This window comes from Balaenoptera physalus (assembly GCF_965194825.1).
Source record: "Balaenoptera physalus genome assembly, chromosome: 15".
NCBI classification, from domain to species: Eukaryota; Metazoa; Chordata; class Mammalia; order Artiodactyla; family Balaenopteridae; genus Balaenoptera; species Balaenoptera physalus.
Window position 1 is genome coordinate 28,705,210 of NC_138894.1, and position 17,140 is coordinate 28,722,349.

Here is a 17,140-nt window from a genome sequence, read left to right on the forward strand (position 1 = left end):
CACTATCAAATTATAGAGCAGTTCCACTATTAAAATTATGGGAAGCAGTTAATGGGACTATGAGGAAAGCATCGTCCCACATACAGTAACATACACCTAGTAGAGTTTTCCATTCATCTGTCAATTGTTTTCCCAAGATTAGCATTAAAAAACACAACCCCAAACACATTTGACCATCAAACCACCCGCACACACGAAAATTGGTCTTTGTTCATTCTCAGAAGACAGGATGTCCCAAGAGTGACAAAGATGGGAGCCGATCCTCCCACAGCCTTTTCTTCAACCATCCCATCAACTGCTCTTCATTTCTTGAACTACCTTCCTTTTCCAGAGAGGTAATACTCAGGTCAGTCAGAAAGGCTTTCTGAAAAGACTGGCTTGGATTTCGGGGTCTGTTCCAGTCGATTCAAGATGAATTGGCTTGTATCAATGAAGCGCTCAATGCAGTTCACAAAACAGGCCTCAGCCCCACTGTCCAACTTTGGCCCAGGCTTGTCCATGCACTTTTCCCAACAAAGTCCCATCATCTGGTGAACCAGCTGCTGGAAGCGCTGCTTCTGAGTCTCTACCTCGATGACATGCTGCAGCTGCGGGTCGACCGAGCCCAAACCCGCTGCAGAGGAAGAGGAGGAGGACTCCATCCCAGCACGGCCACGCGTGCCGAGACAAACTACACACCAACTCACTGACCTTCACGTGTCTCCACGGCGGAACCCTTAATTGGTGAATTTTATGTTTTGTCTCAATTTAGAAAAAAAGTGTGTGTGGGGGGGTGGGCAGGAATGAACATATGAAGGAAAAGACTGCCTAAAACTGTAAAGATTTGGTAACAGATTGAAAATACATTTCGCAGACAAGAAAGGGTGGAATTAACATGAAGGAAGTTAAATTAGTGATGAGGACAAATCTGAGAGTCCGAGTGTTCACTGGAAACGGGGACCTGATGGCACAGGCCTTGCTTTCCCATTTTGAATGCTCCATTCATGCTGCCTTGAAACTACCTAAATAACAATTTTAGGACGGGTCTCTAGTCACAGTAGGCAGGGCTCAGGGAAGGGAACGAGCGTTCTCTACATCAACAGGGTGCTTTCATAGCCTGGGTGGGAGCTCCTCCTGAGACGCTCTAGAGCTACAAGGAAACTTGACGTGAGTCCTTTCCTCAAGGTAAAGCCTTGAATAGGCTGCCAAAGCGGAAGCTTGGAGCACAGTCCTTGAGGCTTAATTTTAGATCTGCTTCCTTTTAACGTTAGTAAGCTTTTCAGGTCACCAAGACCTCGCGTGGGCACCCTATTTCCTGCAAGAACACCGAGTACCGGCAGGCTCCCCTGGGCTACTAAGAAACATCCAGGCCTGGAAACTTTACCGGTCACTCTGTGTTTGCTGAGTATAGGGCAACACACTGCACTCTTCCTTGGGAGACCTAGGTTTCCTCAGCACTCCAACAACTCCAGGAAATCTGTTCTCTTACTTACTACATGTCATGCAAATCTGCCTCATTGTCCTAGGCTGAGCAGCACTGAGAAACCAAAACTGCTTCGCATTCCTTCCACAGAGTCATACTTTAAGAGCCCATACTTACAGGAGAAAGTCGGCTTGTGTTCCTGCTGTAACCAAAGCACAGTTCTTCCTCTTACACTGCAGGTTTTTAGAAGAATCTAAGCCACGATAGCGTACCTAGAGCCTTCATTGGGAGAGGCAGTTGGCTACACGGAGAACTCCGTGCCAAGAAAACTTTATTCAGTGAACGGACCAGTGGTTGGCTAGAGTGTATATTTACTTGGTAGAAATCATAAGGAGGTAGACTGCGTGTTGGCTGGAAACAGGGACCTGATGGCACAGGCCTTGCTTTCCCATTTTGAATGCTCCATTCATGCTGCCTTGACACTACCTAAATAACAGGTTTAGGACGGGTGTCTAGTCACAGTAGGCAGGGCTCTGGGAAGGGAACGAGTGTTCTCTACATCAACAGGGTGCTTTCATAGCCTGCGTGGGAGCTCCTCCTGAGACGCTCTAGAGCTAAAAGGAAACTTGACGTGAGTCCTTTCCTCAAGGTAAAGCCTTGAATAGCCTGCCGAAGCAGAAGCTTGGAGCAGAGTCATTGAGGCTTAACTTTAGGTCTGCTTTCTTTTAACGTTAGTAAGCTTTTCAGGGCACCAGGACCTCGCGTGGGCACCCTATTCCCTGCTAGAACACCGAGTTCCGGCAGGCTCCCCTGGGCTGCTAAGAAACATCCAGGCCCGGAAACCTTTCCCAGTCACTCTGTGTATGCTGAGTGTAGGGCAACACACTGCACTCTTCCTTGGGAGACCTAGGTTTCCTCAGCACTCCAACAACTCCAGGAAATCTGTTCTCTTACATCCTACATGTCATGCAAATCGGCCTCATTGCCCTAGGCTGAGTGGCACTGAGAAACCAAAACTGCTTCGCATTCCTTCTACAGAGTCATACCTTAAGACGCCATACTTACAGGAGAAAGTCGGCTTGCTTTCCTGCTGGTACCAAAGCAGAGTTCTTCCTCTTACACTGCAGGGATTTAGAAGAGGCTAAGCCCCGATAGCGTACCTAGAGCACTCCTTGGGGGAGGCTGTTGGCTACACCCAGAACTCCGTGCCAAACCAACTTTATTCAGGGAAGCAACCAGTGTGTAGCTAGAGTGTATATTTACTTGGTAGAAATCACAAGGAGGTAGGATGCGTGTTCACTGGAAACGGGGAATTTATGGCACAAGACTTGCTTTTCCATATTGAATGCTCCATTCTTGCTTCTTGAAGCTACCTAAATTACAGTGTTTTGGAAGGGTCCCTTGTCACTATAGGCAGTGTACTGGGAAGGGAAAGAGTTTTCTCTAAATCATCAGGGTGCTTTCATAGCCTGCGTGGGAGATCCTCCTGAGAGGCTCTAGAGCTAAAAGGAAACGACGTGAGTCCTCTTCTCAAGGTAAAGCCTTGAATAGTCTGCCGAAGCGGAAGCTTGGAGCAGAGACCTTGAGGCATTAGCTTTACGTCGGTTTTCTTTTAAGGTTAGTAAGCTTTCAGGACACCGAGGACTTCCCTTGGGCACCTTATTCCTGCAAGAACACCGAGTACTGGCAGGCTCCCCGGGCTGCTAAGAAACATCCAGGCCCGAAAAACTTTCCCAGTCACTCTGTGTATGCTGAGTGTAGGGCAACACACTGCACTCTTCCTTGGGAGAGCTGGATTTCCTCCACACTCCAACAGCTCCAGGAAATCTGTTCTCTCAATTCCTACATGTCATGCCAATCTGCCTCATTGCCCTAGGCTGAGCGGCACTGAGAAACCAAAACTGCTTAGCATTCTTTCTAGAGTGTCATACCTTAAGACCCCATACTTACAGGAGAAATATGGCTTGCATTCCTGCTGTAACCAAAGCACAGTTCTTCCTCTTACACTGCAGGGTTTTAGAAGAATCTAATCCCCGATCGAGTACCTAGAGCCTTCCTTGGGAGAGGCAGTTGGCTACACGGAGAACTCCTTGCCAAGAAAACTTTATTCAGGGAACGGACCAGTGTTTAGCTAGAGTGTATATTTACTTGGTAGAAATCACAAGGAGGTAGACTGCGTGTTCGCTGGCAACAGGGACCTGATGGCACAGGCCTTGCTTTCCCATTTTGAATGCTCCATTCATGCTGCCTTGACACTACCTAAATAAAAGGTTTAGGACGGGTGTTTAGTCAGAGTAGGCAGGGCTCTGGGAAGGGAACGAGTGTTCTCTACATCAACAGGGTGCTTTCATAGCCTGCGTGGGAGCTCCTCCTGAGACGCTCTAGAGCTAAAAGGAAACTTGACGTGAGTCCTTTCTCAAGGTAAAGCCTTCAATAGCCTCACGAAGCAAAAGCTTGGAGCAGCGTCCTTGAGGCATTAGCTATAGATCTGTTTTCTTTTAAGGTTAGTAAGCTTTAAGGACATCGAGGACCTCCCGTGGGCACCCTATTCCCTGCAAGAACACGGAGTACGGGCAGGCTCCCCTGGGCTGCTAAGAAACATCCAGGCCCGGAAAACTTTCCCAGTCACTCTGTGTATGCTGAGTGTAGGGCAACACACTGCACTCTTCCTTGGGAGAGCTGGATATCCTCGCCACTCCAACAGATCCAGGAAATCTGTTCTCTCACGTCCTACATGTCATGCTAATCTGCCTCATTGCCCTAGGCTGAGCGGCACTGAGAATCCCAAACTGCTTCGCATTTCTTCTACAGAGTCAAACATTAAGACCCCATACTTACAGGAGAAAGTCGACCTTCGTTCCTGCTGTAACCAAAGCACAGTTTTTCCTATTTACACTGCATGGCTTTCGAAGAAGTTAAGCCCTGATAGCGTACCTAGAGCGTTCCTTGGGAGAGGCAGTTGGGTACACGCAGAACTCCGTGCCAAGAAAACGTTATTCAGGATAGGGACAAGTGTTAGCTAGAGTGTATATTTACTTGGTAGAAATCACAAGGAGGTAGGCTGCGTGTTCACTGGAAACGGGGAATTTATGGAACAAGACTTGCTTTTCCATATTGAATGCACCATACTTGCTGCCTTGAAGCTAACTAAATAATAGTGTTTTGGACGGGTCCCTTGTCACTGTAGGCAGTGTAATGGGAAGGGAAAGAGTTTTCTCTAAATCAGAAGGGTGCTTTCATAGCCTGCGTGGGAGCTTCTCCTGGGACGCTCTAGAGCTAAAAGGAAACTTGACGTGAGTCCTTTCCTCAAGTTAAAGCCTTGAATAGGCTGCCAAAGCGGAAGCTTGGAACAAAGTCCTTGAGGCTTAATTTTAGATCTGCTTCCTTTTAACGTTAGTAAGCTTTTCAGGTCAGCAGGACCTCGCGTGGGCACCCTATTTCCTGCAAGAACACCGACTACTGGCAGGCTCCCCTGGGCTGCTAAGAAACATCCAGGCCTGGAAACTTTAAAGGTCACTCTGTGTTTGCTGAGTATAGGGCAACACACTACATCTTCCTTGGGAGACCTAGGTTTCCTAAGCACTCCAACAGCTCCAGGAAATCTGTTCTCTTACTTACTACATGTCATGCAAATCTGCCTCATTGTCCTAGGCTGAGCAGCACTGAGAAACCAAAACTGCTTCGCATTCCTTCCACAGAGTCATACTTTAAGAGCCCATACTTACAGGAGAAAGTCGGCTTCTGTTCCTGCTGTAACCAAAGCACAGTTCTTCCTCTTACACTGCAGGGTTTTAGAAGAATCTAAGCCCCGATAGCGTACCTACAGCCTTCCTTGGGAGAGGCAGTTGGCTACACGGAGAACTCCGTGCCAAGAAAACTTTATTCAGTGAACGGACCAGTGGTTGGCTAGAGTGTATATTTACTTGGTAGAAATCATAAGGAGGTAGACTGCGTGTTGGCTGGAAACAGGGACCTGATGGCACAGGCCTTGCTTTCCCATTTTGAATGCTCCATTCATGCTGCCTTGACACTACCTAAATAACAGTTTTAGGACGGGTGTCTAGTCACTGTAGGCAGGGCTCTGGGAAGGGAACGAGTGTTCTCTACATCAACAGGGTGCTTTCATAGCCTGCGTGGGAGCTCCTCCTGAGACGCTCTAGAGCTAAAAGGAAACTTGACGGGAGTCCTTTCCTCAAGGTAAAGCCTTGAATAGCCTGCCGAAGCGGAAGCTTGGAGCAGAGTCCTTGAGGCTTAACTTTAGGTCTGCTTTCTTTTAACGTTAGTAAGCTTTTCAGGTCACCAGGACCTCGCGTGGGCAACCTATTCCCTGCTAGAACACCGGGTTCCGGCAGGCTCCCCTGGGCTGCTAAGAAACATCCAGGGCCGGAAAACTTTCCCAGTCACTCTGTGTATGCTGAGTGTAGGGCAACCCACTGCACTCTTCCTTCGGAGACCTAGGTTTCCTCAGCACTCCAACAACTCCAGGATATCTGTTCTCTTACATCCTACATGTCATGCAAATCGAACTCATTGCCCTAGGCTGAGCGGCACTGAGAAACCAAAACTGCTTCGAATTCCTTCTCCAGAGTCATACTTTAAGACGCCATACTTACAGGAGAAAGTCGGCTTGCTTTCCTGCTGGTACCAAAGCAGAGTTCTTCCTCTTACACTGCAGGGTTTTAGAAGAGGCTAAGCCCCGATAGCGTACCTAGAGCGCTCCTTGGGGGAGGCTGTTGGCTACACCCAGAACTCCGTGCCAAAACAACTTTATTCAGGGAAGAGACCAGTGTGTAGCTAGAGTGTATATTTACTTGGTAGAAATCACGAGGTAGGCTGCTTGTTCGCTGGAAACAGGGACCTGATGGCATAGGCCTTGCTTTCCCATTTTGAATGCTCCATTCATGCTGCCTTGACACAACCTAAATAACAGTTTTAGAACGGGTGTCTAGTCACAGTAGGCAGGGCTCTGGGAAGGGAACGAGTGTTCTCTACATCAACAGGGTGCTTTCATAGCTTGCGTGGGAGCTCCTCCTGAGACGCTCTAGAGCTGAAAGGAAACTTGACGTGAGTCCTTTCCCCAAGGTAAAGCCTTGAATAGCCTGCCGAAGCAGAAGCTTGGAGCAGAGTCCTTGAAGCATTAGCTTTAGGTTTGTTTTCTTTTAAGGTTAGTAAGCTTTCAGGACACCGAGGACCTCGCGTGTGCTCCCTATTCCCTGCAAGAACACCTAGTACCGGCAGGCTCCACTAGGCTGCTAAGAAACATCCAGGCCCGGACACCTTTCCCAGTCACTCTGTGTATGCTGAGTGTAGGGCAACACACTGCACTCTTCCTTGGGAGACCTAGGTTTAATCAGCACTCCAAAGGCTCCAGGAAATCTATTCTCTTACATCCTACATGTCATGCAAATCTGCCTCGTTGCCCTAGGCTGAGCGGCACTGAGAAACCCAAACTGCTTCTCATTCTTTCTAGAGTGTCATACATTAAGACCCAATACTTACAGGAGAACGTCGGCTTGCGTTCCTGCTGTAACCAAAGAACAGTTCTTCTTCTTACTCTGCAGTGTTTTAGAAGAAGCTAAGCCCCGATAGCGTACTTACAGCCTTCCTAGAGTGAGGCAGTTTGCTACACGGAGAACTCCGTGCTAGGAAAACGTTATTCAGGGAAGGGACCTGTGTTTAGTTAGAGTGTATATTTACTTGGTGGAAATCACAAGGATGTAGGCTGCGGGTTCGCTGGAAACAGGGACCTGATGTCACAGGCCTTGCTTTCCCATTTTGAATGCTCCATTCATGCTGACTCGACACTACCTAAATAGTTTTAGGACTGGTGTGTAGTCACAATAGGCAGGGCTCTGGGAAGGGAACCAGTGTTCTCTACATCAACAGGGTGCTTTCATAGCCTGGGTGGGAGCTCCTCCTGAGACGCTCTAGAGCTAAAAGGAAACTTGACGTGAGTCCTTTCCTCAAGCTAAAGCCTTGAATAGCCTGCCGAAGCGGAAGCTTGGAGCAGAGTCCTTGAGGCTTTACTTTAGGTCTACCTTCTTTTAAAGTTAGTAAGCATTTCAGGTCACCAGGACCTCAGGTGGGCACCCTATTCCCTGCTAGAACACCGAGTTCCGGCAGGATCCCCTGGGCTGCTAAGACACATGCAGGCCCGGAAAACTTTCCCAGTCACTCTGTGTATGCTGAGTGTAGGGCAACACACTGCACTCTTCCTTGGGAGACCTAGGTTTCCTCAGCACTCCAACAGCTCCAGGAAATCTCTTCTCTTACATCCTACGGGTCATGCAATTCTGGCTCATTGCCCTAGGCTGAGCGGCACTGAGAAACCAAAACTGCTTCGCATTCCTTCTACAGAGTCATACCTTAAGACCCCTTACCTCCAGGAGAAAGTCGGCTTGCATTCCTGGTGGTACCAAAGCCCAGTTCTTCCTCTTACACTGCAGGGTTTTAGAAGAGGCTAAGCCCCGATAGCGTACCTAGAGCGCTCCTTGGGGGAGGCCGTTGGCTACACTCAGAACTCCGTGCCAAACCAACTTTATTCAAGGAAGCAACCAATGTGTAGCTAGAGTGTATATTTACTTGGTAGAAATCACAAGGAGGTAGGCTGCGTGTTCACTGGAAACGGGAAATTTATGGCACAAGACTTGCTTTTCCATATTGAATGCTCCATTCTTGCTGCCTTGAAGCTACCTAAATAACAGTGTTTTGGACGGGTCCCTTGTCACTGTGGACAGTGTACTGGGAAGGGAAAGAGTTTTCTCTACATCAAAAGGGTGCTTTCATAGCCTGCGTGGGAGCTCCTCCTGAGAGGCTCGAGAGCTAAAAGGAAACTTGACGTGAGTCCTTTCCTCAAGGTAAAGCCTTGAATAGCCTGCCAAAGCGGAAGCTTGGAGCAGAGTCCTTGAGGCTTAATTTTAGGTCTGCTTTCTTTTAACCTTAGTAAGCTTTTCAGGTACCGAGGACCTCGCGTGGGCACCCTATTTCCTGTAAGAACACCGAGTACTGGCAGGCTCCCCTGTCCTGATAAGAAACATCCAGGCCCGGAAAACTTTACCAGTCACTCTGTGGATGCTAAGTGTAGGGAAACACATTGCACTCTTCCTTAGGAGAGCTGGATTTCCTCCGCACTCCACCAGCTCCAGGAAATCTGTTCTCTCGCTTCCTACATGTCATGCCAATCTACATCATTGCCCTAGGCTGAGCGGCACTGAGAAACCAAAACTGGCTTAGCATTCCTTCTACAAAGTCATACCTTAAGACGCCATATTTACAGGAGAAAGACGGCTTGCGTTCCTGCTGGTACCAGAGCACCGTTCTTCCTCCTACACTGCAGGGATTTAGAAGAAGCTAAGCCCCGATAGCGTACCTAGAGCGCTCCTTTGGGGAAGCCGTTGGCTACACGCAGAAATCCGTGCCCAACCAACTTTATTAAGGAAGGGACCAGTGGTTAGCTAGAGTGTATATTTACTTGGTAGAAATCTCAATTAGGTAGGCTGCGTGTTCGCTGGAAACGGCCACCTGATGGCACAAGCCTTGCTTTCCCATTTTGAATACACCATTCATGCTGCCTTGAAGCTACCTAAATAACAGTTTTAGGACGGGTCTTTAGTCACTGTAGGGAGGGCTCTGGGAAGGGAACGTGTGTTCTCTACATCAACATGGTTCTTTCATAGCCTGGGTGGGATCTCCTCCTGAGAGGCTCTAGAGCTTAAAGGAAACTTGACGGGAGTCCTTTCCCCAAGGTAAAGCCTTGAATGGCCTGCCGAAGCAGAAGCTTGGAGCAGAGTCCTTGAAGCATTAGCTTTAGGTTTGTTTTCTTTTAAGGTTAGTAAGCTTTCAGGACACCGAGGACCTCGTGTGGGCTCCCTATTCCCTGCAAAAACACCTAGTACCGGCAGGCTTCACTAGGCTGCTAAGAAACATCCAGGCCCGGAAACCTTTCCCAGTCACTCTGTGTATGCTGAGTGTAGGGCAACACACTGCACTCTTCCTTGGGAGACCTAGGTTTAATCAGCACTCCAAAGGCTCCAGGAAATCTGTTCTCTTACATCCTACATGTCATGCATATCTTGCCTCATTGCCCTAGGCTGAGCGGCACTGAGAAACCAAAACTGCTTCGCATTCCTTCTAGAGTGTCATACCTTAAGACCCCATATTTACAGGAGAAAGTCGGCTTGCATTCCTGCTGTAACCAAAGCCCAGTTCTTGCTCTTCCAGTGCAGGGTTTTAGAAGAAGCTAAACCCCGATAGCGAACCTAGATCTCTCCTTGGTGGACGCCGTTGGCTAGAACCAGAACTCCCTGCCAAACCAACTTTATTCAAGGAAGGGACCAGTGTGTAGCTAGAGTGTATATTTACTTGGTAAAATCACAAGGAGGTAGGCTGCGTGTTCACTGGAAACGGGGAATTCATGGCACAAGGCTTGCTTTTCCATATTGAATGCTCCATTCTTGCTGCCTTGAAGCTACCTAAATAACAGTGTTTTGCACGGGTCCCTGTCTCTGTAGGCAGTGTACTGGGAAGGGAAAGAGTTTTCTCTAAATCAACAGGGTGCTTTCATAGCCTGGGTGGGAGCTCCTCCTGAGACGCTCTAGAGCTAAAAGGAAACTTGACGGGAGTCCTTTCCTCAAGGTAAAGCCTTGAATAGCCTGCCGAAGCGGAAGCTTGGAGAAGAGAACTTGAGGCTTAATTTTAGGTCTGCTTTCTTTTAACGTTAGTAAGCTTTTCAGGTACCGAGGACCTCGCGTGGGCACCCTATTCCCTGCAAGAACACCGGGACCGGCCAGGCTCCCCTGGCCTGCCAGGAAACATCCAGGTCCGGAAAAGTTTCCCAGTCACTCTCTGGATGCCAAGTGTAGGGCAACACAAGGCCCTCTTCCTTGGAGGAGCTGGATTTCCTCCGCACACCACCAGCTCCAGGAAATCTGTTCTCTCATTTCCTACATGTCATGCCAATCTGCCTCATTGCCCTAAGCTGATCGGCACTGAGAAACCAAAACTGCTTAGCATTCCTTCTACAAAGTCATACCTTAAAATGCCATACTTACAGGAGAAAGTCGGCTTCTGTTCCTGCTGGTACCAAAGCACAGTTCTTCCTCCTACACTGCAGGGTTTTAGAAGAGGCTAAGCCCCGATAGCGTACCTAGAGCGCTCCTTTGGGGAGGCCGTGGCTACACGCAGAACTCCGTGCCAAACTAACTTTATTAAGGAAGGGGCCAGTGTGTAGCTAGAGTGTATATTTACTTGGTAGAAATCACAAGGAGGTAGGCTGCGTTTTCGCTGGAAACGGTCACCTGATGGCACAAGGCTTGCTTTCCCGTTTTGAATGCACCACTCATGCTGCCTTGAAGCTACCTAAATTACAGTTTTAGGACGGGTCTTTAGACACTGTAGGCAGGGCTCTGGGAAGGGAACGAGTGTTCTCTACATCAACAGGGTGCTTTCATAGCTTGCGTGGGAGCTCCTCCTGAGACGCTCTAGAGCTAAAAGGAAACTTGACGTGAGTCCTTTCCTCAAGGTAAAGCCTTGAATAGCCTGCCGAAGCAGAAGCTTGGAGCAGAGTCCTTGAAGCATTAGCTTTAGGTTTGTTTTCTTTTAAGGTTAGTAAGCTTTCAGGACACCGAGGACCTCGCGTGTGCTCCCTATTCCCTGCAAGAACACCTAGTACCGGCAGGCTCCACTAGGCTGCTAAGAAACATCCAGGCCCGGACACCTTTCCCAGTCACTCTGTGTATGCTGAGTGTAGGGCAACACACTGCACTCTTCCTTGGGAGACCTAGGTTTAATCAGCACTCCAAAGGCTCCAGGAAATCTATTCTCTTACATCCTACATGTCATGCAAATCTGCCTCGTTACCCTAGGCTGAGCGGCACTGAGAAACCCAAACTGCTTCTCATTCTTTCTAGAGTGTCATACATTAAGACCCAATACTTACAGGAGAACGTCGGCTTGCGTTCCTGCTGTAACCAAAGAACAGTTCTTCTTCTTACTCTGCAGTGTTTTAGAAGAAGCTAATCCCCGATAGCGTACTTACAGCCTTCCTAGGGTGAGGCAGTTTGCTACACGGAGAACTCCGTGCTAGGAAAACGTTATTCAGGGAAGGGACCTGTGTTTAGTTAGAGTGTATATTTACTTGGTGGAAATCACAAGGATGTAGGCTGCGGGTTCGCTGGAAACAGGGACCTGATGTCACAGGCCTTGCTTTCCCATTTTGAATGCTCCATTCATGCTGACTCGACACTACCTAAATAGTTTTAGGACTGGTGTGTAGTCACAATAGGCAGGGCTCTGGGAAGGGAACCAGTGTTCTCTACATCAACAGGGTGCTTTCATAGCCTGGGTGGGAGCTCCTCCTGAGACGCTCTAGAGCTAAAAGGAAACTTGACGTGAGTCCTTTCCTCAAGCTAAAGCCTTGAATAGCCTGCCGAAGCGGAAGCTTGGAGCAGAGTCCTTGAGGCTTTACTTTAGGTCTACCTTCTTTTAAAGTTAGTAAGCATTTCAGGTCACTAGGACCTCAGGTGGGCACCCTATTCCCTGCTAGAACACCGAGTTCCGGCAGGATCCCCTGGGCTGCTAAGACACATGCAGGCCCGGAAAACTTTCCCAGTCACTCTGTGCATGCTGAGTGTAGGGCAACACACTGCACTCTTCCTTGGGAGACCTAGGTTTCCTCAGCACTCCAACAGCTCCAGGAAATCTCTTCTCTTACATCCTACAGGTCATGCAATTCTGGCTCATTGCCCTAGGCTGAGCGGCACTGAGAAACCAAAACTGCTTCGCATTCCTTCTACAGAGTCATACCTTAAGACCCCTTACCTCCAGGAGAAAGTCGGCTTGCATTCCTGGTGGTAGCAAAGCCCAGTTCTTCCTCTTACACTGCAGGGTTTTAGAAGAGGCTAAGCACCGATAGCATACCTAGAGCGCTCCTTGGGGGAGGCCGTTGGCTACACTCAGAACTCCGTGCCAAACCAACTTTATTCAAGGAAGCAACCAATGTGTAGCTAGAGTGTATATTTACTTGGTAGAAATCACAAGGAGGTAGGCTGCGTGTTCACTGGAAACGGGAAATTTATGGCACAAGACTTGCTTTTCCATATTGAATGCTCCATTCTTGCTGCCTTGAAGCTACCTAAATAACAGTGTTTTGGACGGGTCACTTGTCACTGTGGACAGTGTACTGGGAAGGGAAAGAGTTTTCTCTACATCAAAAGGGTGCTTTCATAGCCTGCGTGGGAGCTCCTCCTGAGAGGCTCGAGAGCTAAAAGGAAACTTGACGTGAGTCCTTTCCTCAAGGTAAAGCCTTGAATAGCCTGCCGAAGCGGAAGCTTGGAACAGAGTCCTTGAGACTTAACTTTAGGTCTGCTTTCTTTTAACGTTAGTAAGCTTTTCTGGGCACCAGGACCTCGCGTGGGCACCCTATTCCCTACTAGAACACCGAGTTCCGGCAGGTTCCCCTGGGCTGCTAAGAAACATCCAGGCCCGGAAACCTTTCCCAGTCACTCTGTGTATGCTGAGTGTAGGGCAACACACTGCACTCTTCCTTGGGAGACCTAGGTTTCCTCAGCACTCCAACAGCTCCAGGAAATCTATTCTCTTATATCCTACAGGTCATGCAAATCTACCTCATTGCTCTAGGCTGAGCGGCACTGAGAAACCAAAACTGTTTCGTATTCCTTCTACAGAGTCATACCTTAAGACCCCATACTTACAGGAGAAAGTCGGCTTGCGTTCCAGCTGGTACCAAAGCACAGTTCTTCCTCTTACTCTGCAGGGTTTTAGAAGAGGCTAAGCCCAGATAGCGTACCTAGAACGCTCCTTGGGGGAGGCCGTTGTCTACACCAAAAACTACGTGCCAAACCAACTTTATTCAGGGAAGAGACCAGTGTGTAGTTAGAGTGTATATTCAGTGGGTAGAAATCACAAGGATGTAGGCTGCGTGTTCACTGGAAAAGGGGAATTTATGGCAGAAGTTTGCTTTTCCATATTGAATGCTCCATTCTTGCTGCCTTGAAGCTACCTAAATAACAGTGTTTTGGACGGGTCCCTTGTCACTATAGGCAGTGTACTGGGAAGGGAAAGAGTTTTCTCTAAATCAACAGGGTGCTTTCATAGCCTGCGTGGGAGATCCTCCTGAGAGGCTCTAGAGCTAAAAGGAAACTTGACGTGAGTCCTTTCCTCAAGGTAAATCCTTGAATAGCTTACCGAAGCGGAAGCTTGGAACAGAGTCCTTGAGACTTAACTTTAGGTCTGCTTTCTTTTAACGTTAGTAAGCTTTTCAGGGCACCAGGACCTCGCGTGGGCACCCTATTCCCTGCTAGAACAACGCGTTCCGGCAGGCTCCCCTGGGCTGCTAAGAAACATCCAGGCCCGGAAAACTTTCCCAGTCACTCTGTGTATGCTGAGTGTAGGGCAACACACTGCACTCTTCCTTGGGAGACCTAGGTTTCCTCAGCACTCCAACAGCTCCAGGAAATCTTTTCTCTTACATCCTACAGGTCATGCAAATCTGCCTCATTGCTGTAGGCTGAGCGGCACTGAGAACCCAAAACTGCTTCGCATTCCTTCTACAGGGCCATACATTAAGACACCATACTTACAGGAGAAAGTCAGCTTGCGTTCTAGCTGGTACCAAAGCACAGTTCTTCCTCTTACACTGCAGGGTTTTAGAAGAGGTTAATCCCCGATAGCGTACCTAGATCGCTCCTTGGTGGAGGCCGTTGGCTAGATGTAGAACTCCGTGCCAAACCAAATTTATTCAAGGAAGGGAGCAGTGTGTAGCTAGAGTGTATATTTACTTGGTAGAAATCACAAGGAGGTAGGATGCGTGTTCACTGGAAACGGGGAATTTATGGCACAAGACTTGCTTTTACATATTGAATGCTCCATTCTTGCTGCCTTGAAGCTACCTGAATAACAGTGTTTTGGACGGGTCCCTTGTCACTATAGGCAGTGTACTGGGAAGGGAAAGAGTTTTCTCTTAATCAACAGGGTGCTTTCATAGCCGGCGTGGGAGCTCCTCCTGAGAGGCTCTAGAGCTAAAAGGAAACATGACGTGAGTCCTTTCCTCAAGGTAAAGCCTTGAATAGCCTGCCGAAGCAGAAGCTTGGAGCAGAGTCCTTGAGGTTTAATTTTAGGTCTGCTTCCTTTTAACGTTAGTAAGCTTTTCAGGTCCCGAGGACCACGCGTGGGCACCCTATTCCCTGCAAGGACACCGAGTACTGGCAGGATCCCCTGGCCTGCTAGGAAACATCCAGGCCCGGAAACCTTTCCCACTCTGTGTATGCTGAGTGTAGGGCAACACACTGCACTCTTCCTTGGGAGACCAAGGTTTCCTCAGCACTCCAACAACTCCAGGAAATCTGTTCTCTTACATCCTGCATGTCATGCAAATCGGCCTCATTGCCCTACGCTGAGCGGCACTGAGAAACCAAAACTGCTTCGCATTCCTTCTAGAGTGTCAAACCTTAAGTCCTCATACTTACAGGAGAAAGTCGACCTTCGTTATTGCTGTAACCAAACCACAGTTTTTCCTCTTTACACTGCATGGCTTTAGAAGAAGTTAAGCCCTGATAGCGTACCTAGAGCGTTCCTTGGGAGAGGCAGTTGGCTACACGGAGAACTCCGTGCCAAGAAAACGTTATTCAGGGAAGGGAGCAGTGTTTAGCTAGAGTGTGTATTTACCTGGTAGAAATCACAAGGAGGTAGGCTGCGTGTTCGCTGGAAACGGTCACCTGATGGCACAAGGCTTGCTTTCCCGTTTTGAATGCACCACTCATGCTGCCTTGAAGCTACCTAAATTACAGTTTTAGGACGGGTCTTTAGACACTGTAGGCAGGGCTCTGGGAAGGGAACGAGTGTTCTCTCCATCAACAGGCTGCTTTCATAGCCTGGGTGGGAGCTCCTCCTGAGACGCTCTAGAGCTAAAAGGAAACTTGACGGGAGTCCTTTCCTCAAGGTAAAGCCTTGAATAGCCTGCCGAAGCGGAAGCTTGGAGCAGAGTCCTTGAAGCATTAGCTTTAGGTTTGTTTTCTTTTAAGGTTAGTAAGCTTTCAGGACACCGAGGACCTCGCGTGGGCTCCCTATTCCGTGCAAGAACACCTAGTACCGGCAGGCTCCACTAGGCTGCTAAGAAACCTCCAGCCCCGGAAACATTTCCCAGTCACTCTGTGTATGCTGAGTGTAGGGCAACACACTGCACTCTTCCTTGGGAAACCTAGGTTTAATCAGCACTCCGAAGGCTCCAGGAAATCTGTTCTCTTACATCCTACATGTCATGCAAATCGGCCTCATTGCCCTAGGCTGAGCGGTACTGAGAAACCAAAACTGCCAGCATTCTTTCTACAAAGTCATACCTTAAGACACCATACTTACAGGAGAAAGTCGGATTGCGTTCCTGCTGATACCAAAGCACAGTTCTTCCTCCTACACTGCAGGGTTTTAGAAGAGGCTAAGCCACGATAGCGTACCTAGAACGCTCCTGTGGGGAGGCCGTTGGCCACACGCAGAACTCCGTGCCAAACCAACTTTATTCAAGGAAATGAAGAGTGTGTAGCTAGAGTGTATATTTACTTGGTAGAAATCACAAGGAGGTAGGCTGCGTGTTCCCCTGAAACGGGGAATTTATGGCACAAGACTTGCTTTTCCATATTGAATGCTCCATTCTTGCTGCCTTCAAGCTACCTAAATAACAGTGTTTTGGACGGGTCCCTGTCACTGTAGGCAGTGTACTGGGAAGGGAAAGAGTTTTCTCTAAATCAACAGGGTGCTTTCATAGCCTGCGTGGGAGCTCCTCCTGAGAGGCTCGAGAGCTAAAAGGAAACTTGACGTGAGTCCTTTCCTCAAGGTAAAGCCTTGAATAGCCTGCCGAAGCGGAAGCTTGGAGCAGAGTCCTTGAAGCATTAGCTTTAGGTTTGTTTTCTTTTAAGGTTAGTAAGCTTTCAGGACACCGAGGACCTCGCGTGGGCTCCCTATTCCGTGCAAGAACACCTAGTACCGGCAGGCTCCACTAGGCTGCTAAGAAACCTCTAGCCCCGGAAATATTTCCCAGTTACTCTGTGTATGCTGAGTGTAGGGCAACACACTGCACTCTTCCTTCGGAAACCTAGGTTTAATCAGCACTCCAAAGGCTACAGGAAATCTGTTCTCTTACATCCTACATGTCATGCAAATCTGCCTCATTGCCCTACGCTGAGCAGCACTGAGAAACCAAAACTGCCAGCATTCTTTCTACAAAGTCATACCTTAAGACGCCATACTTACAGGAGAAAGTCGGCTTGCGTTCCTGCTGATACCAAAGCACAGTTCTTCCTCCTACACTGCAGGGTTTTAGAAGAGGCTAAGCCCCGATAGCGTACCTAGAGCGCTCCTTTGGGGAGGCCGTTGGCCCCACGCAGAAATCCGTGCCAAACCAACTTTATTATGGAAGGGACCAGTGTGTACCTAGAGTGTGTATTTACCTGGTAGAAATCACAAGGAGGTAGGCTGCGTGTTCACTGGAAACAGGGACCTGATGGCACAGGCCTTGCTTTCCCATTTTGAATGCTCCATTCATGTTGCCTTAACACTACCTAAATAACAGTTTTAGGACGGGTGTCTAGTCGCAGTAGGCAGGGCTCTGGGAAGGGAACGAGTGTTCTCTCCATCAACAGGGTGCTTTCATAGCCTGGGTGGGAGCTCCTCCTGAGACGCTCTAGAGCTAAAAGGAAACTTGACGGGAGTCCTTTCCTCAAGGTAAAG

General features: G+C 48.6%; 1 pseudogene across 1 annotated transcript; it reads right to left on the minus strand.

The window, feature by feature from the left end:
• Positions 1–270: 270 nt before the first annotated feature.
• On the minus strand, positions 271–860 carry LOC309643759 (mitochondrial import inner membrane translocase subunit Tim8 A pseudogene; annotated as a pseudogene). Its single transcript has one exon. The product of its transcript is annotated as a mitochondrial import inner membrane translocase subunit Tim8 A pseudogene (transcript).
• Between the last annotated feature and the right edge of the window lie 16,280 nt (positions 861–17,140).